The 26944-nt window shown below is 34.7% G+C and overlaps 1 long non-coding RNA gene across 4 annotated transcripts in view; it reads right to left on the reverse strand.

Moving 5' to 3' along the window:
- LOC138703052 (uncharacterized) overlaps positions 1 to 26944 on the reverse strand; it is a 74432-nt gene that overhangs the window by 16404 nt on the left and 31084 nt on the right. For 3 of the 4 annotated variants that reach the window (XR_011332953.1, XR_011332955.1, XR_011332952.1), the window contains exons 6-10: positions 7073 to 7214; positions 1177 to 1272; positions 857 to 952; positions 537 to 632; positions 217 to 312 (exon numbers count right to left, since the gene is read on the reverse strand). This is a non-coding gene — a long non-coding RNA (uncharacterized lncRNA). Of the gene's footprint in view, positions 1 to 216; positions 313 to 536; positions 633 to 856; positions 953 to 1176; positions 1273 to 7072; positions 7215 to 9727; positions 9821 to 26944 lie in introns of those variants that run through there. The other variant, XR_011332954.1, reaches the window with a different exon arrangement.

Below are 26944 nucleotides of genomic sequence, written 5' to 3' on the forward strand. Positions count from 1 at the left end.
GTACACATCACCATCAAATTTGTTTACAAGTACCTTACATTTTGCCCAACCTATTAAACAGCAAGATATGCAAACTGCACTGATTATACAACATGCAAATCTTCCGAAATCTCAATCCACAAAATTTATATTCTTAACTATATTCTGTGTCTCTATTATTACTACTCTAAATTTACTATATTTCAATATCGACACTAGTTAGTAATTCAGGTTTACCAGTTTATTCACCATTCCTGACTGCTATTTCATCCACAGTTGTCTCCCATCTCCTGTCCCAGAGCCGCCTCCAGTCCCCAACTGCCCCAAAATACCCTGCAACAGTACACATCACCATCAAATTTGTTTACAAGTACCTTACATTTTGCCCAACCTATAAAACAGCAAGATATGCAAACTACACTCATTATACAACATGCAAATCTTCCGAAATCTCAATCCACAAAATTTATATTCTTAACTATATTCTGTGTCTCTATTATTACTACTCTAAATTTACTATATTTCAATATCGACACTAGTTAGTAATTCAGGTTTACCAGTTTATTCACCATTCCTGACTGCTATTTCATCCACAGTTGTCTCCCATCTCCTGTCCCAGAGCCGCCTCCAGTCCCCAACTGCCCCAAAATACCCTGCAACAGTACACATCACCATCAAATTTGTTTACAAGTACCTTACATTTTGCCCAACCTATAAAACAGCAAGATATGCAAACTACACTCATTATACAACATGCAAATCTTCCGAAATCTCAATCCACAAAATTTATATTCTTAACTATATTCTGTGTCTCTATTATTACTACTCTAAATTTACTATATTTCAATATCGACACTAGTTAGTAATTCAGGTTTACCAGTTTATTCACCATTCCTGACTGCTATTTCATCCACAGTTGTCTCCCATCTCCTGTCCCAGAGCCGCCTCCAGTCCCCAACTGCCCCAAAATACCCTGCAACAGTACACATCACCATCAAATTTGTTTACAAGTACCTTACATTTTGCCCAACCTATAAAACAGCAAGATATGCAAACTACACTCATTATACAACATGCAAATCTTCCGAAATCTCAATCCACAAAATTTATATTCTTAACTATATTCTGTGTCTCTATTATTACTACTCTAAATTTACTATATTTCAATATCGACACTAGTTAGTAATTCAGGTTTACCAGTTTATTCACCATTCCTGACTGCTATTTCATCCACAGTTGTCTCCAATCTCCTGTCCCAGAGCCGCCTCCAATCCACAACTGCCCCAAAATACTCTGCAACAAGACACATGACAATCACATATGAATCATTCCACATCAGACCGGACACATTTTCGACCTCATAGTTTTAGAATTGTTTCAAAAATTTTTTTTTTATGCTTTCTCAGGGTAAAAATAAGAGACCCATATTTTTTTGTTGGCCCCAGTTCTGATTATTTTGAGATATATACAGCATCAAAATTATTGAAAAATTGCACGCATTGACATATATAAATATTCGTTTCTCCCATTACATCAGCAGTGACCAAAACTCGAACTGCAGTGATTACATGCAACAGACAGCCTATGAAGTAAGGAGACGGAAGTAAGGTACTTGGCATGAAAACTACAACCAGTGGTGGTTCCTGTACCAACAACTTGATCAATTCCGAGGATAAAAATCTCAAGCTTTGCTGTATCACTAATGTTATTGCTGTCACCAAGAGCTAGTGAATAATATGCGATTTTTCTTGTTTCTCTTTTTAACCTTCCTCTTGAATATAATGATGAATTCTCTAAATTTTTCTCTCGATACTTGGTTCACAAATTCACAGTTTTTCAAAATTAAAAACTTCTTATGGATAAGTTATTTAAGCTATTTTAATCATTACTCACTTGAAAAATTCTGTTCTATTAAAAGGCTTTAGAGCAACAGATATTTCAAACCTCATTAGGTAGCTGACTACCTCACATTTATTTATCTCATCTTTCTCTTCCTCGCTATGATTTAAGACATGTCAATTCCTGGCGTTTAACAGCTCATTGGCACATATCATTGAATCAGTTTTTCTACAATATTATTATTAAATGAATAACTAATAAATAGTTGCCCTCATCTAAATATTAAGAAGATTAAAGCTGAGATAAAACCTAATAATTTTAAGTTATCCTTCTAGGGAGAAGATCTAAAAATATCAATATTCATGCACGTACAGAAGAATTATAGAAACACATACTTAGTGGTCAGTAATAACAATAATAATAGTAATACATTATTCAGCATGGCAATTAATGTTTCTATATACTCCTAATTGAATCGTTGAGCAAAGTAAACATATTACATTTTGTCCGACAGAACACCAAAGAAGTTCTCCTTCTCACTCTTTACGAACCACCTCTTAGAGTAGAGCTTGTACAGCGACATGATACCGCCACTGCTTGCCTCCAGTACGTGAATGAAACACACAGCAATGTATAGGAAACTCCTCGTAACCGCTTTGGTCACCGCTGCATTACGTGTATCGTATGAAATCGAGGTTAGTCTCATTTGGAAGGTTAAATATATGGCTTTTAGCCTGTGTATATTCACTTTTCATTTTTATGTCTTCACTCTACTTTATGCCATAATTATTATATAAATCTTGATATTCGTAACGTTCGGATAATTAAAATACCATTTTTAAGTTATCACCATGTTTTCCATTTAATTATCCGTAAGTATGCCAAATTTCGTAGTGGGAACACAATAAATGACAGAGTAAAAAAATACTAAACAAATACGCAAGCAGAGCTCTGTTGCGCTAATCTTAATCCTTTGTAGCACCACGCTACCACACCGTTAAACTGCTGAAGCCTATAAACTGTCAATTGCTGCCTTTGTTATCACCACACTGGCGACTGCCAGTCATCTTTCTTTACGTCTGCAGAAGCTAAGCTGGGATATATAATACTTAAACTAGGTCCAAGGCAGAATGAATTCTCTTCAATTTGTTCCGAGATTTTCAAACATTCGGGCATTAATAACAAAGTACTATAGTATTACTGTGAGTGTATATGCCGTAGTTTCTCTTATTGTTTTTAGATGGTGCAATTACTGTGTAACCTAATCACAATGAGTAATGTAACACAATCTAGACATTATCAGTGTTTTATTCTTTCAAAATAAGCAACCACAGTCGTGGGTCTAAAAAAGGGAAATTAAGGTGCGTGACTTTGAACATAATTAAAAAATTGAACATGCAACCCATTAAGTTGTCACACAATCTTAGGATTTGTGAAAATTGTCGTAAGAAAATTTCGTAAATGTCAGATGTTGGTGAATCAAGTGCCATTCAAATCAGCAGTGTTGATATCTTAGCCGGTTCTAGTGTCCATAGCATTGAACAAGAAACAACAGGCAATTCGGAAACTGATAAAGTAGTGCGTCAAGTAATTCAGAGTTGTCAGTGACAGACATTGATAAGTTGAATGGAAGTTTGCTGTCAATGGGGGGAAACACCAATTCAGAAGAAGAAATTATCACAGAACAAGTATCCCCAACAGAAATATCAGAAAATAAAACAAACACTTAAGGAAAAGATTTTTCGCATTGACAAATAGTAGAAACAACACCAGATGAGAAGAGTAGCAGTGACATATTTAATAAGCTAGCAGAGTGTTTCAGGAACACTATTCACAGAAAACTTAAAATTCAGATTTTAACTATATTTGAGGACTGGCCATACAGTAAAATTAGGCAACACTTTGTGTGTGTGTGTGTGCGCGCGCTCATCATGAGAATGTAAAGTTATTAACTGATGGTGGAAACATTGCGAAATTGACAGCCAATCTAGAACTGCCACTGAGAAATTACAAAGATCTGATTTCACAAATTGTATGTAACCCTGCATCTACTGATTGTTATTTCAGAAAGTGTAAAAATTGTCCAACATCACACTTAATTCAATATTTACAGGAAGCATTTCAAACAGAAATGATAGATGTAGTCAATTACAAACAATGGGTAACTATTGACCAAACTAATTTAGAAATGTTGCACTCTTTAGTAGAAGAATTTTTAGATAAACTTTCCACCAAGTTAGAAGGGCTAGCTCTCACGCATTTATTGTTCAGCAGCAAGTTGCGTTTCTGGCAGAAAAGAAAGAAGCTCTCCAGGATGGTGAATGCCTTGTAATTTGTGACTTTTCCCAAAATTATGCCTGCATGATTCAAGACTCAGTGTTCATTGGAATAAAAATCAGGGGCCTGTTTCACAATGTTTACAATCTTTGTAAATTGTAAACTTCTGTTTCACAATCTTTGTTTGTAATGTTAAACTTTACAAAGGAAATCAAATCTTTACAAATTAAATTTTGATCACTTTACAAGTATTCTGTTTCACAATGAAGAGTAATTTTACAAACGTGTAAATTTTACAACAAATTATGAATAAATACAATAAAGAAATATTTAATAAATTAATTTTTGAGTAACTGGATAATATTAAGAATTAAACTAAAGCAGTTTTGATATTATTAAGGAGTTCTAATGACAGACGAAGATATTGAATTTAGGCCTAATCAAATGAAGACATATACGTAAAATTCTCCGGGCAAGACGTTCATATCATTGTATAAATTTAATAAAAGGTTTCGAATGAGTCCCGCGCTATACTTCAGAATACCGCGTAAGTATTTATATACGAAGATTGTATTTAATAAATACTCGCACTTAATAAACAAGTTCCCTGCACCAAAAATAAATAATTCAATAATGCAATAGCGACACTACTTACGCGGTATTCTGAAGTCGTTTCGCTGGAATCTCTCCTACAAGATATGGGACATCATATCCAACATCCAAAAGAGAAAAGTGATGCCCTAACCTCAAAGCGAGAACTGTATTGTTTTGCATTGGATGCATACTAGCTGTCAGTTCCGTGGGTTAGCAGATAAGCACAGAATTTCTAAGATATCAGTGTGCAAAAGTGCCCATAGGGTAATTGATGTTGTTAAAAGAGTTAAATTCGGGGCTGGTTTTTGATCACCAAAATGTTATTTACTATAGCACAGAATTTTTATGCTGCTGAGGATCACTAATGTTTGTGAGGTTATGGATGCAACATTAATAAATACTGATGGATCAACACAAAAAATTAACCTGATTTTGTCTTTAGACATCGTAATTATTTTATCAATTGCATATTTGTACGTGGACCAAATCTGTTATTTACTTATTTGACTGAATTTTGTGTTAACTTTGGTCATTTCAGTAATAGACGTATTGGTATACTCGATCAATCACATTACATGAAACTCCATTGTCGCCAATATATAAAAATCTAAATACTTTTAATTTTTTTTTTACGATACTTTATATTTTCTGTTGGTGAAATATGAATCAGCAAGCTTAGAACAATATATTTTAGAACAAAATATAAAATATATATCGATAGTAGTAAAAAATACAGCGACTTTAGCTCTGCTCCTTAGTGATTTTGTAAACTGTCGTTGGCGATATTGTGTAACTAATAATGCGTATTTGTAAATTTCTTTAGCTGATTTTGTAAAGTTCGTCAGACTTTACAAACTAATAAAATAGCATTGTGAAATACAATTTACAAGCATTTGTAATCTTTTACTTGTTATTTGTAAATTGTTAATTTGTAATTTGTAAGGATTGTGAAACGGGCCCCACGTCACACTCCATCCCTTTGTAGGTAATTTATTTTAAAGACAGAAGTGAATTAAAACTTAAAAATTTCGTACCAATTTCAGAGTGTCTTAAACACGAAACAAATGCTGTTCACTTTTTCGAATGACAATTAATACACTTTCTGAAAAACGAAATAGGAAATATAAAAAGAGTTATTTATTTTTGTGATGGGGCTAGTGCCCAATACAAAAACGAAAAAAAAATTGTAAATCTGTGTTTTCATGAAGAAGATTTTGGCGTAAGTTCTGAATGGCATTTTTTTGGAACTTGCCCTTGTGATGGGATTGGCAGCACCACTAAGAGACTAGCAGCAACAGCAAGTCTTCACCCACATCAGGACCCCATTACGACACCAAGAAAATTATTTTAGTGGGCTAAAAAGAATATTAGTGGAATTGATTTTATATTTTTCACCAATGATGAACATAAAAATGAATGTGACTTAGTGCAGTCTCGATATGAGAGGGCAAAAGCAGTAAGTGGCACAAGAACATTACATGCTTTCATACCAGTCTCAAAATGTGAAGCACTAGTTAAAGACTATTCTTTGTCCTGCGAAAGTAAACGTGTATTTATCTGAGTTGCTGAAAAGTATGTTTCAGTAATCCAACACGGTTGACTTGTTTTTGTGTGTTTTAACTTAGTTTTGCGGAATTTTAAGTTAATGTGCTTCAAAAGTGTTTACATATTTCGTAAGTCGACTTTATGGTGTATAACATACTGACACTGTGTGTACACACGTATCTATACATAGCGACGCGGTCTTGCAGTGGTACTCCTACTCAACAGCGTGCAACCAGCTGGGTAAGTTAATTTATTGCAAATTCATTTATGTATATCCCATTCTGAAATTTTGTACGCATATAGTTGAGAAACTAAGGAATACAGTGATATTTTTTTATATTTCGAAAAAAATTTCCGAACTTTAAAAAAAAGGCATTTTAAAAATATAATTTTCGAGAAAAAAAATACAACATAAATTTTTATGTAATCAAAGACCAGATGTGCTAAAAGTATATGTTAAGAGCTTTAATATGAGCCGAATTTGAATAAATTGCGTTAATTAGTAACAGAGAGATTACTGTTTATATATAACAGTGCGCGCACTCTTACATAAATTTTGAATTTAAATACTTTTCGAAAGAATCAAGTTTTATGAAAATAAAACTATACATATACTTTATTTTTGTTCTTTCAATCGAATAAAAAAGTTTGATAGAAATAAAAAACTTCAGTGTTAAATTTCCTTTCAATTTGTCCGGTTTGACGTGGAATGACTCGTATCTTTACAAGTGCCTTACATTTCCACAACCTATCAAACAGCAAAATATGCACTAATAATAGAACATGCACATCTTCTTACTGTGTTTAAATATCGACATTAGTTAGTAACCAAGTTTACCAGTTTATGCATGTATCCTGGCTGCAATTTGCTCCACAGTTGCCTCCCATCTCCTCTTACAGTGCCGCTTCAATACCATCTCCTCATCTTCTCTGTCACTCCACAGAATCAAACACCTACTCCCAAACTGCTCCAAAATGTCCTGAAACAAGACACAAGCAAAAGTCGTTTAAATCTTCGCTAACCTATGAAACACCAAGATACGGAAACTGCTTTGCTACTACTAAATCTTCATTCTTTTAAATATTGTCATTGCAATTTTTCATACATTGTCATTCATTATGTTCACCTACCACAATTATTACACAGCTATCATCTAGTCAAGTCCAAAGAAAAACCGTGCAAAACTCCCCAAACTCATTTTCTTCCCATAATCTAGCAAAGTGGAAAGAAAAACCCCCACACTGTTTCAGATCATATGAACTAATAATAATAATAATAATAATAATAAGAAATGCGCACAAGTGTGCAAGAGTTGATTTGTTATTATTCTTTGCTGTATTCGCTAATTGACTTGATTCTGTTCTTGCATTTTATTATGTGATATCTTTCGCAGAGCTGATCACAGAGTTCGCACACGCATTCCAGACTAGGTGAGTGGTAGTGTTGGGTCTTGCAGAGTTTGTGGTGGTAGCCGTGGGTTGCCAGACTTGTTATTGTATGTCATAGTTCTTGGTTGGGTCCTGCCCAAGTTCTGTCGATCATCGCATTCGTGCTATAGAAGTCAAGCCAAATCTCATCTCTTTTCCTCTAGCAGTCTGGTCAAATTCTCGGTAGATGGCAGTTTGTACCATAGGTCTTCTATTAAGAAATTTTCCCTCACCAACTCGTAGGCTATTCTCGATGGCGCGTGTTTTGAGATCCCGAGAGCTGCTTTTAAGAACCGCGCTTTGACGTTTTCCATAGTTCTGAGATCTCTTAGGCTTAGGTTGGTCAATATGATGTCAATGCCGTAGGTTATTATCGGGACAATTTTTGCCTCGAAGAGCCTAATAGCAGTGTCCAGGCTGAGCTGCCTTACATTCTTAATATCAAATATTGCCTTGATTGCTGAAGTTGCCCTTTCTTTCACATGGATCCAGAAGGACTTTGTCGTTGTTTGCAGTGTTACTCCCAAGTATTTAAACACGTTGGTGACTTTTAGTGGCTCATTTTTGTAGTAGAGCGTGTCGTTGTCCATCTTTCTACCTCCCCTCCTGAACGTCATTTGTACTGTTTTGTCTTTGTTGATCTGGAGCTGGTTTTCGTCTGCCCAGTTTACAATCCAGTTAAAGGTTTCTTGCACGTCTTCTTTCTTTGTCGAGCCTAGGGCCATGTCATCGGCGTATATCATATGAACTAGTAATACATCTTGTTATTGCAAGTTGTTGGGAGGCACGGAAAAAAAAAAAAAATCAAACAGGAGAGATTTAAGACAAGTGGCGGCAGACCTTCCAGCAGAGAACAATGCAGACTCATTGAGATCGCCAGACAAGTCGACGGCTGAACAAGCTGCGGAATTCGGTGTACCCCGGTCGACTTTGCAGAAGCGTATGTTTGAATCTTTCTTTTTGGACGGTGTTGTTAATCAACATCAGTACCTGGACATATTCAAGACCTGTTTTGTTCCCCTTTTATCCTAAATCATCTAATAAAAAAGGACAACATACAAAACTATACCAAATTTCTACGACTTTTTATAGACGATACATATGCACAAAGTTATCAACAGTTATATATTTATTAAAGAAATCTGTAACTTGCGTTTCTCAAAATTATTTCACATGTGCCTACTTTTCGTTCTTTCAGTTGGTAATCCAGTATACCTTAATCTTCTGGGGAAATGGTAGCAAAATTGGGAGTGTCTTCATTTTGCAAAACAAAGCCATTACAATTGTATGTCACACTGTCGACTACTTTTCTAACAATCACAGATATTAACAGTAATACGACCTAGTCCTTTACACTCGACATAATATAGACAATCATCGTACTCATTGGTAGCCAATATATATTATCATGAAATTATATAATAAGCTTCCCAGTCAATATTGCAAGTTTCAATAGTTCCAAAACTACATTTTATAACTGGCTTTTAATTAATCCTTTCTGCTTTCACATGAAATTGCCTATTGATATTTAATGGTCAGTACCACACAAAATATCTTAAATTCATTCCAATTAATTCCTGTTTTTACTTCCTCCTCATATTAACCCTACACTACTCATTATGACAATCATGCCAAAATTGAAATGATTCCAAGATTGACCCTCTTTCGTCACTCAAAACGGACAACATGGTGCACTATACACCTACATCATATCATTATATTATATTCATACAAAGGTTAAAAAAAAAAAAGGTAAAGATATCCCCGTAACATGCCATGAAGACACTTTGGGGGGGGGGGGGCATGGACGTCGAGCCCCATGCTTTCCATGACCTCGGCACTAGAATGAGGTAGTGTGGTCGGCACCACGCTCTGACCGCCTTTTACCCCCGGGAAAGACCCTGTACTCAATTTTATAGGAGGCTGAGTGAACCTCGGGGCCGTTCTGAAAGTTTGGCAACGAGAAAAAATTCTGTCACCATTTGGGATTGAACCCCGGACCTTCCAGTCCGTAGCCAGCTGCTCTAATATTATATTCATACGTACAGCATAAAACTATTCTCACCTGATTTCGTTAATTCCATAAGGAGTACTTATATCCATTTTCTATTCCTAAAAACACGGCACAATAAAATTACACATATCCGTAAGTCAGCCATATTCACTTTTATTATTCACCAGGATCGCCAACACAGATATCGGCAAAAAACACTACTTCAAAAGTTGCCAAATTCCTTATTAGTTATTAGCAATACAGAAACCTTCATTTTTTGCTTGACGATGTGTAAAAAGTTTCTAAATCCCTATTTCAGCAATATAAAAGAGAAAACAAGATCTCGGCCAAAGTCACTTTCAAATCATTACATTTAACGACAAAATAGCTCTATTGGCAACACTGCTAATCATCTCGGACTCTTCGAGACGCCGTCTCGCGAAGAAACGAACTATCATGGCGCCCAATATAAATTTAATACAATTTAAATTTAAAAACATTATCGGTATCATTACTCCATTACTATTATATTTTTTCCTGTATATTCTCCTCTATCTTCTCCTATATTGACTCTACTTTCTCCTACATTTCCTGATCTCTTCCAATCGAGTAGAAAATAGTGTAGAAAATGGGAGATAAAATAGAGCATACATTATTTTAGAGGATAAAATACAGACGACATAAAACAGAAAATAAAGACAAAGTAGGGGAGAAAATACATACAAAACAAAGGACAAAATAGGGCAAAAAATGAGAGACAATAGAGAAGAAAATACAATTGGAGCACAATATTGAGGAGAAAAGAGAGAAAATAGCAGAAATTACACCAGAAAATAGACAGTAAACAGGCAATAGAGTACAAAATAAAGACAATATAGAGCAGAAACTAGAAGGAAAATAGGACAGAAAATACAATAGAAAATAGAGGAGGCAACAGGAGACAAAAATAGGTTACAAAACACAGAAAATACAATAGAAAAAGAGAACAAAATACAGTTTACAAATAAGAGAAAATAGAGACAAATTAGACAAGAATATAGAGGAGAAAATACAGAGAAAATAGAACATAGAGCAGCAAATAGAGCACAATATAGAATGCAGAATACAGACAACAATACAGAGTACAAAATGGAGACAAATATCGGCAGAGAATAGACGACAGAACTGAGTACAAAATATAAGAGGAAACAGGGAGAAAATAGAGGACAAAGTACAGAAAAAAAAACAGTACACATTACACAAGTAAATACACATAATAGAGTAGAAAATAGAGCGAAAATTGAGCACAAAAATACACAAGCAAATACACACAAAATACATTAGCAATTAGGGAAGTAAATGAAGAGAAAACAGTGGAGAAAATTGAGTATTAAATACAGAATAAATAGAGAGAAAATTGGACTACAAAATAGACAACACAATACACAGAATATGGAACAGAAAATAGATTTCATTTTATTTTCTTGGGTTATTTTACGACACTGTATCAACATCTAGGTTATTTAGCATCTGAATGAAATGGTGATAATGCCGGTGAAATGAGTCCGGGGTCCAGAACCGAAAGTTATCCAGCATTTGCTCATATTGGGTTGAGGGAAAAACTGTCAATCATTACTATACACTACAACACTATTAGGACTATGGTACTCGTCTTTAAACATTAATGCAATCTCAATTATCACGCACAACTATTAAACAACACTATGTGTCCTATGATGAAATGAACAAGTTCTAAGCAACAGTACAACCCTATTGCACTTCTCCAAGTGTCTGTATCAAGTTAATTATTACTCAACAATATAACACCAGAGAACGCATGGCAATGCACAAAATTTTGTTATCAATTTCAAAAATATTTCACCAAGAGTTCAGTCCCTATTACTGTTCTATAAGTATTAGTGAAAAATAAATTCTTATGCAAAAGCACAAAACAAAAACTCTATCAGACGTCTATAACTCCTGCCATTAATTTAGCAATCATTACGGAACATTACTGTCCAAGTATCAGGACGAAAATAACACCCCAAAAGGGCAAGGAAGTGCTATGCTTCTAACTTTTCCCAATTTGTAAACAATTCTTCCAAAATTCAGTTGATAATGCAGTTCTACGAGTACTAGATTAAGTCAATTATTAACTAAAAGCGCTTGCACACGTAAAAGTCTTCATAAGGATTTGGGAATAATAGAGTTCCAATTGCAGCTGTCCAAGTGTCAGTATGAAATCATCAATTATAATTGAACAATATACACCACCAGAAGCATGGCAATGTAATACACAATTACCCAACATTTCAGTTGCTATTAGTCATCTATAACTGTCATTGTAAAGTCAAAAGTACAATCAATATAACAAGTTTTAAGGAGCAGTGCATCTAAATGTCAATTACTATTGAATATAACAACACTACAAGAAGCATGGGACTATATTACCGGTAAATCTAACTGTCACTTAAAAAATATTTAGCCAAGAGTTCGCTCGCTATTAGTGCTCTGTAAGTATTAGTGTAAAACCAATTATTATATAAAAGCACAAAACAAAAGCAAATGGGTAGACTCTCTATCACTTCACCAAGTATCAGTATCAAGTCGCAATTACCATATAAAAAAACGGTAATGCAGTTCTATGTCTAGCAGATTTATTTACTTATTATGTAAAAGCACAAAACAAAATTACTCTGACACTTGTACAAGTCCTAGTATGGATTTGAGAATAATTATACATCAGTAGAATCTCTATATCAGCTGTCCAAGTGCAAATATGAATCGTGAATTATTATTCAACGCTACTACACTACAAAAACAATGAAAATATAACTAATCTGATCTATAAGTAGTCAATTATTATTCAACACCACAACAAGCATGGCAATGTATCAAGTCTTAAAACAAAAACCACTTTCATACATATGTAAGACTTGTTATGAATTCAGAAATCATAATGCAGCTGTAAATTACCATTCATAACAACAACACCACAAGAAGCATGGGAGTACTATAATTCCAATTTTCAATTTCTAAATATTTATGCAACAGCTCTATGAGTTGAAGATTACGTCAATTATTATGTAAAAGCACAAAAAGACATTATGCAACAGTACAATCATCAGAGTCTTACAATCCCAATTATCAATCTGTAAATATTTATGCAAGAGCTCAGTTATTATGTAAAAGCACAAAACCAAACTACTCTGAAACTTCTACAAGTCCTCGCACAAATTTGGCAATAATTATGCAACAGTAGAGTTTCTACAGCAGCTGTACAAGTCCCAGTATCAAGTCAAAAATTATTATTCAACACTACAACATGAAAAAGAATGGAACAATAACAAATCTTGCTATGAATTTGGAAAATGTTTCGTTATTACTGCTCTAAAAGTAGTATACCACTAAACACAACTACCGGTACTATCAATATTATATTGTCAACAAGACCACAAGAAGCATGGAAATGTTATAAAACTAGTTATGAATTTCAAAAATATGTATGAAAAATTTCAGTCCCACACAAAGGAAAAGTTCTGTCAAATTTGTACAAGTCCTCACAATAATTTATACAACACTACATTCCCTACTGCAGCTCTCCATCTAACAGTATCAATTCGACAATTCCCATTAAAAACAACAAGACCTCAAGAACAACGGAAATGTTCAAGTGGTGAATTAATATTGAAAACAACAAGATCACAGGAAGCAAAGAAAGTGCTACAATTATAATTTTCAATTTCTAAGTATTTATGCAACAGCTCTATAAGTAGAATATTAAGTCATTTATTATGTAGACACAAACAAAAGTTCTAAAACACTTATATATTGGCAATTTTATGCCACTTATTATTGAAGACTACAACACCACACGAAGCTTGGTAGTTCAAATATTCTAATTTTCAGTTTATGCAATAGCTCTGTCGGTAATTCAACTCTAGTCCATTATTATGTAAAACCACTAAACAAAAGTACTCTGAGACTTGCAAATTCCTACAACGACTTTACAAGTTTTAAGAACAAGTAAAACCCTATTCGACAATATCAAGATAATAGATAAAGAAGACAACTTATACAGGAGACTGGTCAAAGAAGCCTTCCACATCAAACTACATCCCGACAACATTAACAAGGACGAGGGATTACAACTCAGCAACTCACGGGGAAGTCTATTCCAAGATCATACTTAGGAACGAGAAATCAGGTCTCCACATGTACACAGCGCGTCCCCCCCCCCCTTCATCCGGACATAGGGCACGGTATCAACGTCACTCTTTCGGACCTTATGAGGGCCAGTATTTAGGGCACGGTTTCAAGGTCACTCGGACCTTATGAGGGCCAGTATTTAATATGAATACTCCCCTTCATACAGACCTCAACCGGATTGGACAACGAAGGACCAATCAGATGCCAAAAGAACCTACGACCAATCAGTGAAAGTACTCCCCCCCATCGAGCCTACTATATGATATATATATATATATATATACACGAGCTCACAGACTATTTCCATCATATCCCCATGACCCCAGTAATTATTCTAAATTTAATTAATGATTACATTTATCCCTGCCTATACTCTCTTCGTAATTGAGTCAACATAAAGCCAAATGGCTGGTCTCTACTTTGAGACGATTCAACAAGGCTCAAGACATAATCAATCACCTCCCACCTAATAACCAAATTGGCTAATCTCTTATATGAGACAACTCATCCTGCCTAAGGTATTCCGTGGTTTTCCTCAGGCGTAAGAGACAAATGTCGGGATGAGTCCTAAAAGAAATGGGCCACGGACCTATATGCCCTTCCCCCTTTTCTAACAAACGACGTAATGCCCTAGTTCAGAACCTATAATTTGCAAATTAAATGTACGAGGTCACTCATTTAGTCGCAATGCAAAACGACAGGGAACCTTTCATTTTGCAGATTCAGAATTCACGGCGTTTCTTCTGACGGCCTTCACCTGCCATGGCATCGAACAACAGATGACAGAGTCTTCTCGACTCCACTTGCACTGCGAAATGGCAAAGCCCCTTTCAATGTGCAAGACAACACCTGCCATCCTAACGGCAAACAAGTCTTCTCGACTCTACCTGCACTGCGATATGACAGAGTTCATTTCAATGTGCAGATTTACACCAGCCATTTCCTCCTCGTCCTGTCCTGTGATCACTTTGATCACATTTCCGTCCCCTCGCATATGTGGTACCTAAGAGGTTACGTCCATTTTCGGTCTTTTCCCCTTCAAAATTTTCTAGACCTCCTTCAGTGGAGTAATGTAACCCAAAGTGAGACAAGTGGCCAACAGGCTTGGAGCTCACATATTTAGTTTCTTTCAGCCCCAAATCCCTTGCAAGGACGCGTTTTGCGTACCTTTTAAATTCTGTCCTCCCAATTCTCCTCTTTCAATTCAATTTAATATTTCCTTATCCAACTGCTCTGAAGATGATCACAACACAGCGGTCAAACACCAAGACAACGCAGTAGAAGCCCCAAAGCTTATCCACAGACCATGTACACCAGCCGCGGAAGCCTACGCGAACACAAAACCCTACTGTATTTGCCAAAATACCAGTACCAAGTTGACAATATTAGTAATTTGTTAAATTGTTCCACCGAAAATAATTTATAATATTAGTAAACTAATGGGAATTATGCAACATAAAATAATATTAAATTCTAACTCTTAATTTGTAAATGTTTTCCAGCAAAAATAACTAATAATTTTAGTAAACTGATCAGTATTATGCAACATATCAGATTAGGAAATTGTAACATGTAATGTGTAAAATTTTTCTAGTGAAAATCACTAATAATTAGTAAACTGATGGGTATTATGCAATAGAAAATATTAGTAATTTCTAACTTGTAATTTGTAAAACTTTTGCGGCGAAAATAACCAATAATATTAGTAAATTGTAAGTCGTAATTTGTCAAATTTGTCTATCGAAAATCACTATTAATATTACTAAACTGATGTGGGTATTATGCAACAGAAAATACTAGTAATTTGCAATATTCTTCCAGCTCAAATAACTCATAATATTAGTAAACTGATGGGTATTATGTAGGGGCGGCTTTTGGGGTAGTGCCAGTGTGCCATGGCACAGCCAATGAAATAAACAAAAAATTATATCCTAAAAAGCAGTTGTAATAGTTTATTTCTACACTTTTATTCGTATTTCATCTGAACAAGCGCGCACACAGATCGGGACGCACTCTTGCAGCATTTTTCCGAACTTTGGAGCCACTTCTGTGTGGCACTGCCTACGTCCGTATAACACTGTACAAAAGGCTACTGATTCTAGTTTATATACGTTTCTTATGGCAGACTTTGAGCCGAATTCAGTTTGACTCAGTAGTTAATATTCCGCCCACTAGAACACAGTAATGCAGAAATTTCGCTAGATGGCAGGGTTGTTGGAGAAGTTAGGAAGGGAACCATCAACTGCAGATTTGCACGAAAACACAAGTTAAAGTTCCGTCCCAAATGTTAATGTAATGTTGCCAATTCAAAACTAATGCACATAACTTGGATTTGAATGTGTAAAGTATTATCCGTTTAACTATATTGAATGCAGAGATAGTCATGGTTCTTTTTAGAAAGATAAATATTTTTTTCATATTGTGTAACACTGTTTGTTAATGTTGTGTAAGATTTGTTTTATTTTGCAGCAACTAAATATCGCTACACTGTTGCTATAGTATTGATGCTTTTGTTAACGATACATGAGATCTATGCAGGACATGAACAAGTGTTATTCAGGCCGCTGCCTTGAATTCATCGACCTGTTAAATAAAATGCAAACGTGTTCGTTTATTATCTATATCACTGTTTATCTCGTGTGTTTTTGCCAGTAATTTTATTACTTATAAAATTTATTTTATTTGACTAACAATACTGTGAAAGTTTTGCATTATCTGTATCTGTAAATTTCGTCATTAGTTTCGGAAATGTTATTGTAACTGTTACTAGATGCATTATTAACTATACACCTGGTAAAATAGCTGGTTTAATTAATGTGTTTTATTTAACATAATGTAAACATGAGCTGCGATTATCAGTTTCATTAGGATAATTTGCGTAAAACCATTTTTAATTTTTGGTACCACCACCACCACCAGAATGCCTTACCGGCCACCACTGGTATTATGCAACATAAGCATTTGTAAATTGTAACTCGTTAGTTACAAAAAGACCACAAGAGAAAAACGAGGTGTCATCCTTTTTTTTTTTTTGCAAAATTGCGATGTTGCGTTCCCCGAGGCCTAATTTATCGTTCAATAGAAAGTACATGTTGAAAATGAGGTTAGTCACGTGTAAAATTTACATTAAGGAAACAGTGTACAGGAAAAGAATGAGGTAATTCAATGCAATGGTTTCTGTATTGACATGTTATTAGTTATTGTGTACCTGCAACAATCAACTACTAGCATTGTTGGGACATTTCTGTTAACAGAATATCATTGTTGATAATGCTAAAATTATGTGGGACCCGTCAGGCTAATTTAGTTTTAAATATTAGTTCATCAGATTCAGAAGGCTAAATACCGACATACCTAACAAGAAAGAGTAAATCATACGGAAGAATTGAGAATGTAGACAAGAGTACAGTCACGAACCATCTAGAGATTGCAGGTGTAAATCAACCTTTGTAATCATAGGATGAACGAAGATCTTATCTTACAGGATTAATAATTATGGTCCCCATTAAAAAGAGGTGTCAAGATGAAACTAAATTACGTGACTTCTTTCCAATATAAAATTCACACAAAAAGGGATGATGTAACTGAAGAAATTCCAGTGTAATCAGCATAAGAAGTAATCACAGCAGATGATTAAATTAAAGTAATAAGATTACAAACACTATTATTACTTTTATAAACGAATCTCATTTTTATGTCTTCTTTCAATCTCAGATCTCCAACCTACTGTATTTACCCGAATATAAGCCGGACCAATGAAATAGTATATCTGCGGCTTAAAATCAGATACAAGAGGAGTTCATAAGCCGGATTAAGTGTAATCTGTCAAGAAGCTTTTCGTACTTACCAGAGCACCACAAGCAAGCAAAAAATTGCGGGAAAATAAAGATTTCTCTTCACTTCCCCTCTGTAGTAGTAGTAGTATCTTTATTTACAATTTCAAGACTTCCGCCGATAATTACTTACACCTCCACGTGAATTATTTACAAATTCTCTCCGTTATATTACTACACTGCTCAAAATAATTAGAGGAACACTTGTAATAAATTGAATAAGTAAGTGTTTTTTGAAGCTGTGATGTTGAAAATTGGACAATACAGTAGAACCTCTATTATCCGTGGTAATGAAGGGGGTGGGCTGAACGACTAATCGAAAAAATCGGATAATCCGTACCATAAAAGACTTTCATAAATTAAGTGTTGCATAATGCAGTTTCGTAATTTTCTCCGTGGTCATATGTTTTAACATATTAAGTAGTGGATCAGAAATTTTAAGTATAATAGCTCTGTTAGAAAGAGTGCGTGAAGAAAGAATAATGCTGAAGGTGATCAAGAAAAGAAAAAGGAATTGGCTGGTTCACTGACTGAGAAGAAACTGTCTACTGAAGGATTCACTGGAAGGAATGGTGAATGAGAGAAGATTTCGGGACAAAAGAAGATATCAAATAATAGACGGCATTAAGGTAATATATGAATCTTATGCGGAGACTAAGAGGAAGGCAGAAAATAGGAAAGACTGGAGAATGTTGGGTTTGCAGTGACAGAAAATTATGAATGAATGAATTGGTTTATAAGGGTCAAGAAAAACGTCCTATGATGGATTTATGTGCAAAGATAGGAAAAGTATAGGTCTCATATTATAGATTTCAGTAATTTTTACACTTTATCCGTGTTTTTTATTAAATCTCGCACAGTTGTAACTCCAATCTCGTATTCCGATGTGAGATGAACCACAGTTCTTCTTTTCCAAAACCACTCAATCATATACACTTCTCTTCGATACTTAGCATAACATGTATTCTTTTGGTACTTCTGGAAGACGTTTTGCAGAGAAATTAAACAGGTCACTCGAACAGTAGATCATGATGCGTAAGGACAAAGGCTTGCTCTATACAAAATATACGTACTAATGTATTGTGCAGTACTCAATATTTTTAGCAACAAAAACAGGAAAGAGTGACTGACGGATAATCGGGGTTCTACTGTATGTAAATTGGAACATTAATTTAATGTATGGATACAAATTTTAAAGATCCATGGCCTAAATACAGTAATGACCTGAAATAAGAAATATGGAGAAATCTTTGTTTACAGAAGGCACTGACAACTCCTAATTGGTAAATTTTCTGACGTTCCTATAGTGACCAATGCTGATTACTGCCTTGTTGATTAAAGTCTCTGACAAAATGAGGCATTTAAATGAGTTTGAAGTGTATCATACTCTACTTCTTTTACGACAAGGTCAATCACTGAGACAAGTGGCTAGAGAGCTTGTGGTTTCTGCTTCCGTGGTGTCTAGGTTACACAACAGGCACAGAAAGACAGGTCGGTATTGTACAAGACCTGGCCAGAGTCGTAAATGTAAAACAAGCCCCCACTACGACAGAGACATTGTCCTATCTGCTTTTCGACAGCGTACAAAAACTGTAAGAGACCTGCAGAATGACCTCTAAATGGCTTCCGGAATCCGGGTTTCAGACCAAAAGGTAAGGAATAGATTAAGGAAAGAGAATATTCGTCCAAAAATGCCTGTTAAAAACAGCGTTTGATAAATGAGCATGAGGCACAAAGACTTACGTTTGCTGAAAACCTTGAGGATTGGAACCTGAACCAGTGGCAATCTGTGCTCTTCTCGGACAAATCCAGGTATCATCTTACACGTTGTGATGGTCGTTTAAAGGTGTGGGGACGGCCAGGTGAAAGATTTTCTGCAAAAGCTGTACAGGAAATTGATAGAATCGGTGGAGGTTCCATAATGGCTTGGGCCGGAATTATGCACAACACTCGTACGGACCTGGTAATTGTTACCCAGTGACTAAATGCTGACGTTCTTGAAGAGCATCTAGTACGTGTTGCCATTGGAGTAGGTCCTGGATTTCTGTTTGTTCAGAATAATGCCAAGGCACATTCTGCAGCTGTCATCAGGGATTTCTTAAGGGAGAATGAAATGAAGGTAATGGAGTGTCCTGCAATCAGCCCAGATTTCAACCCTATTGAACACTTGTAAGATCTTCTGCATACGAAAGTCAGGAACCGACATCAAGCTCCACAAACCCAGCAGGAACTTTGAGATGCTCTAAAGGAGGAATGGGAGAGTGTTCCCCAAGAGGAAATACAGAATCTCATAGGAACCATGCCATGAAGGTGCCAAGCTGTCATCGAATGTTGTGGAGGCCATACACAATACTAGACCTTTACAACGGGTGTTTGATAAGTAAGGACAAGATTCAATTTCTTATATAGTGCAATGTTTTAAAAAGTTGTGTGTTGACATTATTCACTTGTTTTTATTGACATGGAGATAAATGTGGTCATAAATAACCATAAATAATGTACTTTATTAATTTCATGTCTGTACCTTTATCCAATGAAAAAATATTTGAATAATTCATAGTGTTCCTCTAATTGTTTTGAGCAGTGTATTTATATCAATGTTTGAAATGTAATCATCCCTATTAAAATTATTTCTTTCTTTTTTTGGAATAAAGATCTTGAGTCAATATAATCAGGATTTTCAGAACATGATGTGCCAGGAAGTGAAGGTAGGAAAAGGGGTGTAACATATGAAATGAAATAGACATGACCAACCAAATTTGTTGCGGTTAGAATGCATAAAATTTATTATTTTTTTTTCATAAACATACAAGACATTTTGTTACAATTAACTTCTACTATTTTATTGCAATACAGAAAAGATTTCATCATCCTAAGTTCACTATTAGCACAATAATATAATTAATATAATATAATATAATTAACATCACAGGAAAGTGTATAAAAAAAAAAAAAAACATATGTATACTTCAGTCTGTTGGAAATCAGAGATTATTTCATGAAAAAATATTTAAAGTCAGTTTATTTCATTTTCTTAAATGTCTACATTTATCATTAGTTATTATTCTGTTATGAACAAAATAATTTCAAATCATCCTCAGTAGAAATCGGAATCTGCAATGCTGTATCCTTATTGTCTTGTACAAATAAATGAGGCATTCAGAGCTAAAGTGAATCAAGTCCATGAGCCGTAGTTTTGAGATAACAGGACTCAAAGTTAACCTGCTCTAGTGGATTATCTAATTTCACTAGCAATAATTTTATTGCTCCATTCTCAAATTCTAGATTTATAAAATATAAACAATTGTGATCTTAATTGATGCAACGCTTTGATGACTTGATCCACTATGGCTCAGAACATCATAAACAAATAATCTGAGCCAAAAGTGACTAGTGTCACCTACTGGCGAATGCTTGGAAATTAAGACCTGATCTATTACTGCTCAAAGCCAGATCAACCATTTTATCAGTGGCGTAGTGTCAATGTAAGCTAAAAAGCGTAGCTTCCCCAGTTAATAATAATTTCATAATAAACCTGCAGTTTATGGAGAAAATTATTTATTAATTTTAATAGAATTTATATTTACGCATTACATATTGTGATGCGGTAGCTCAGGATGATTTGTGATGCAGCAGTAAACAAGAAGCCTGCACACACCAGCTTCCAAGCAGACTGGTTTCTTCTGTGTAATCCACCCCGCAGATTTTCCATCCCTTTCTAGCTAAACTACCCTAGTCGCAAGGCTCGCAAGAAGCTAGCTTTAACATTTAAAATAAGTAGTTTCCGAGTTATCCCTTTTCGTCAGTTGTCTTCAGTTGAAGTGTTAGTGTGCATTGTGGCTGATATAATAAATAATGAGCGAAATAACAGTACCTGACACTAATTTACTTGAATTTTTTTTAGGACAATTGTATTATCAAGACTGACTTACGAACAAAAGTGTGATTTAAAAAACAAATGACCGACTCCCTTGATGTCAATGAAGAACACAGCCAAAAGACAGACGCATACTTGCGTAATGATACTAATATTGTGATTTCTCTAAGTATGACAAGGAGTGAGCTAATGTTATACGTATACGTATCTATTTGTTAAGAGATATGTGAAATCATATTTTACTACGTATCATTTGAGGTCATGCCTTATTGGTGTTACGATGTTCCAATCAATCTTCGACTGCTGACTTGAAATTGACTACTATTTATTTTAAGACTGTATTTTTGTAATATGTCTTCTTATATTGCATGAAACACAACTTGAGTTAGCTTCCCCTGCTCAAAATTTCATGCTACGCCACTGCATTTTATTCAGCAAATGGTCAGATAATTGTTGAATTTTTTTACACAAACCATCTCTTAAAATGTACTCGAAATATGTTGAAAAAGTATAATGTAATATTTCAAGACTTAAATAGCAAAATCGAAACATATAGGTCTATAGTATACAGTTTCAGCTAACAAGAATTAATGATAAACATTTATATGCAAGTGGATTGAGACTGATGAGAGTAAGAACTGCAGGACGGACATTAAGTCATTCAGTAGCTGCAGAACATTTCTTGCTTGCCAACATTGGCAGTACATGCAGGAGATACAGCGCAACATGGACAAGACATTTGATTCACTGAATGGAAGTACAGTTTTCCAGAATAGGAAGACAGTATGTGTGGCTGTGAAAGATAAATGAATGTATGTATGTATGTATGTATGTATCTGATACCGTAAATGTACAAAGACTGGTAAATCTTAGAATTTACAACCCCAAAATATCTTATTAGATTCATACATTTTCAACTTTTACCAAGAAATGTTGGTAAATCTCAGAATATACTGATGCAAGCTGGTAAAAGCTAGATCGAAGAATCCTGCTCTGTTGTGCAGGTTCAGACATATTTGCAGGATCGATAAAGTGAAGGGGTTCCAAGAGGCTGCAAAAGAAGTTCTTGAAATGCAAGCGAAGAAAATGAAATTAGCCACTTGTAACAGAATTCCAAAACTTTCAGTCGGACAGAATTTGAGAATCAAAGTACCGGATGTAGACCGGGCAAAGATTGACGCAAAATCAATAATAGCAGTGGTCATAAATATTCAAGATGACGAGTTTTATCAACTTTGTACCAAAGCTGGCAAACTGAAGTCATTGCACACTAGGATCAATTTACATTGTACAAAGAAAATTTTATCAGCATCGAAGTAGGAAAAGAAGAAATTAGTGTACGGGAAGTGGTTGGCAAACTATCTTTCGTTGGAGAACAAGGGTTCAAAAAGTGTAATTGTTAAAAAAGATTCAACAAAAAAATGTTTGTGTAAATCATCTTCCATGTTGTGTAGGCTAATTCTAAATGTTATAACAGCCATCTTGTTGTAACAAGAATTAACATTTTTAATGTTTGTTTTACTTTATTTGTGGATCTGGACCGTTTGAGGGGATGTAAAGGCTTTGTTAATTTTTGTATGGAATACAATAACAGACAGTGGTTAAAAGTATAATATTTTTCACTATTTTTAATATGAAATATTGTTTATTATACTTACATTGGAATGTAAGAATATTTAAATAATTTCAATTTAAAATAAATACAAATTATTTCAGTCATTGCTGAGGCGATTTTTATTTGTGTTTTAAAATAATCATAAAACAACAATAAAAAGATGAATCGGAGATAGATATGTAAAAGTGCGAAGAACGGCAAATCTTAGTAAAAGTTTTTTATTAAATTAATACTATTTTACCACAACTGATAAGGTAAATCCTGAGATTTACCAACATCTCTTGGTAAAAATTCAAAATGTATATATATATATATATATATATATATATATATATATATATCTAATAAGATATTTCGAGGTTTTATCGCACTATAACAGTAAATGTTAGGTCATATCGGTAAATTCTAAGATTTACCAGTCTTCGTACATTTACAGTAACATATCCACCTGGAATGAAATGTTGAATTTTTAGTACTGTGAAATTTATAAATAGTGACAAACTATGCATGTACCATCCACATCTGGTTGGATTTAGGACTTAAATGGAGCAAAATTACTGTAGGAAGTCGTTAAAAATGTACACTGATATGCATAATTACAAATAAGGATGGTAGAACTAGCCAGATAACTCTTCCTGCAATGATATTCAGTACAGTAATCGGCCATTGCTGCTCAAAATAATGTTATGTTCTAGTAACAAATGAAATTGTGAAAGAGGTTAATAGCTGATGAGGGAATCTTTTAATTTCTCTGATGTTGACAATGAGCTCGTGAATGCAAATGCATTATAATAATATATTGCTGGTTATATTGCTAAGAAGACATGTGATGCTAAACAGTGTGTTAATTGTTGTGCAGCTCTTGCAGACAATGAAAAATACAAGAGGGCATAACGAAAGGGAGAAGTTCTATGTGGTGTTCATAGACTTCACAAAAGCGTTCGACTACATTGGCAGGGAACTCGTAAAGAAGAAACTGGACGAAACCCTAGGAAAAGACAACGTCTGGACCAAGTCCATAAAATCAATATTAAGATGGAATGAAATAAAAATTTCAGACAATCGCTCGATGTCAGAACCGATATTGCAAACGAAAGGGATTCTGCAAGGGGACCCACTAAGCCCTCTACTGTTCATCCTGGCAACAGAAGAACTATAAGAATAACGCAGAGAGAGGAAATAAGCTCATACACATATGCGGACGACATAGTAGTGGGGTCAAAAGATCTTACGAAATTAAGGAAACTATGAACGCCATGGTGGAATGGTGCACTAAGCACAAATTTGAGATAAATGTGGAAAAAACTGAAATGATGATATTCAGAAATGGCGGAAGAACACCGGAAGCAGCAGAAATATCCATTCAAAACAGGAAACTAAAGAGTGTCAGACTATAGATATCTAGGCATGACATTACAAACCAGTGCGAAATGCTACATAAAGCACATAACAGAAAGAGCCACACAAGCAATAAGAGCGATGCATGACGTAAAAAATATCAAATCTCTGAGCCTAGAAACAGCAATGGCACTGTTTAAAACCAAAATATTGCCAATACTAACATACGGCATTGAAATAATTGGAGAGCATCTAACAATGGCTAACCTAGAAACACTAGAAGGAGTAAAGGCAACCTACTTAAAGAAGGCGATGGGAGTCTCCAAGTACACACGCTCGAGTTTTGTATATTTACTCGCAAGGGAGACCTTCCTTACTGAAGATCTAAGGACAAACATGATGCTGCCCAAGACGAACGCTTCGGAACGACTATTGTCAACACTAAGAGAGAAAAGAGAAGCCACCCCAATAGAATTCTATGCCACAGGAGCCATGATAGACCGAGAATGGACGAAGGAAAACTTTGAACTCAGGCATGTAATAACAAGACTGGCAGTCCACGGATTCCATCACCTTATCTGCAAGACAAGAACATACCACAACCCGAGTGACTCGTGTGTGTACATTGTGCAGCAAGAAATGTGAATGCTATCATATTGAACTATGCGCCAAAAGAACAAAAATCAATAAGCGAGTACGTAAAAACAAAAGTAAATTAAATGCAATCTAAATGGCCATTTGGCTGCAATAAATATATTATTATAACATTTATGTTCAAGGAATATGAAAAAGTAACCAAAGATCATCAGTTGCCATTTATTTATACATCCGCCTGTCACAACAGGTGACCGTATAGGTCCGGAAAACAATTAAAAAATGCATTTATTAGAATGTGTAACATTGATGACCAAAATGTTTCATAATGGCTTACAAAATCTGCTGTCACAGAATGATGTAAGAAAGCAATTTAATGAGCTTCATTCATAATAGTGTTAATTTTGATTTTCTTTCATACTGTAAGTATGACTGCAAAAATTATTTTTTTTCTCACTATAATGTTAAATCAATGCAAGACTTAGAAAACTGAATGAACATTTATGTCTTCTAATGTACAAAAAAACATCTGCACCAATAACCTGGTAACAGAAAATAGCATAAATATAATATGAAATTATATTATATAAGACTCCAGTTTATTGATGCAGAACTTCTTTCATTTTCTTTTCTTCCTTTTTGTTGTCACCACTTGACAGTTTTTCATTCATTCTCCATAATCTTGCATGAAACAGCACTCTTGTGAACAATGAAACCAAATATCTTTTACAATCAGAATTACAAGTAACGTTAAGTTTTTAAAAGGAATTCTTGTTCAGTAGTATTTGTTGCTTATTAATAATTGTTAATTGTGAACTTACTGATGTGTTATGACATTTAATTCTACTGAAAAGTTTTATTTTATTATTAATTAATAGTGTTTAACATTATCAGTGAATCTTGCCATAACTTAAGACAATAGTGACAAGTGACTATCTCATATTGCAAACAATCACTTCTATTACATTGATTTGTCTAAATTAATTTAATATGTCTCAAAATAACATGTCCAACTCTGCAACTGATACAAATTCAACAAAATGTTAAATCATGAAACCACTATACCGACATCAAATGCATTTGCACCTTTAGCTGACTTGAACGAAAGAGACCAACAAGAGTCATCATATCACATTCAGATGGAAACATCTACACCAAAGAAACCACCACCAATTTATATTAGCAATATTCTGAATATTAATTCCATAATTAATGAGCTCAAAACGCTGGACTGTGGCGGTTTTCAACACATAACTGTTGAAAATAACAAAGTGAAGCTAAATATGGATCTCATAGATGGATACAGAAAGGTAATTGATTATTTAAAATCACATCAAGCTGAATTCCATACATATCAGATAAAATCTGAGAAAGCTTTTCGTGTAGTCATCAGGGGACTACATCACAGTTGTAATATAGAATTCATGATGTCAGAAGTTAAAGAATTGGGTTATGAACCTATACAGATGCTACTGGTTAGACATCCAATCACCAAATTACCGTTACCTTTATTTTTCCTAGATCTAAAACACAATCCTAAAAATCCTGAAATATACAGCTTAACCCGACTTTATAACGGAATAATAAAAGTGGAGCCGCCTAAACCAAGAAAAACTGTTCTACAATGTATGCGATGCCAACAATTTGGACACACAAGAAATTTCTGTAATCAGACTGCAAGATGTGTGAAATGTGAAGGTCTTCACACTACAGAGACATGTAATAAACCGAAAGACACTCCTCCCATTTGTACAAACTGTAAAGGGAATCATGCAGCCAACTACAGAGGTTGTCTTGAACATACAAGACTTCAAAGAGGAGCAACTAGGCATCAGACAATTCCA

The sequence above is a fragment of the Periplaneta americana genome, chromosome 7, assembly GCF_040183065.1.
Source record: "Periplaneta americana isolate PAMFEO1 chromosome 7, P.americana_PAMFEO1_priV1, whole genome shotgun sequence".
NCBI classification, from domain to species: domain Eukaryota; kingdom Metazoa; phylum Arthropoda; class Insecta; order Blattodea; family Blattidae; genus Periplaneta; species Periplaneta americana.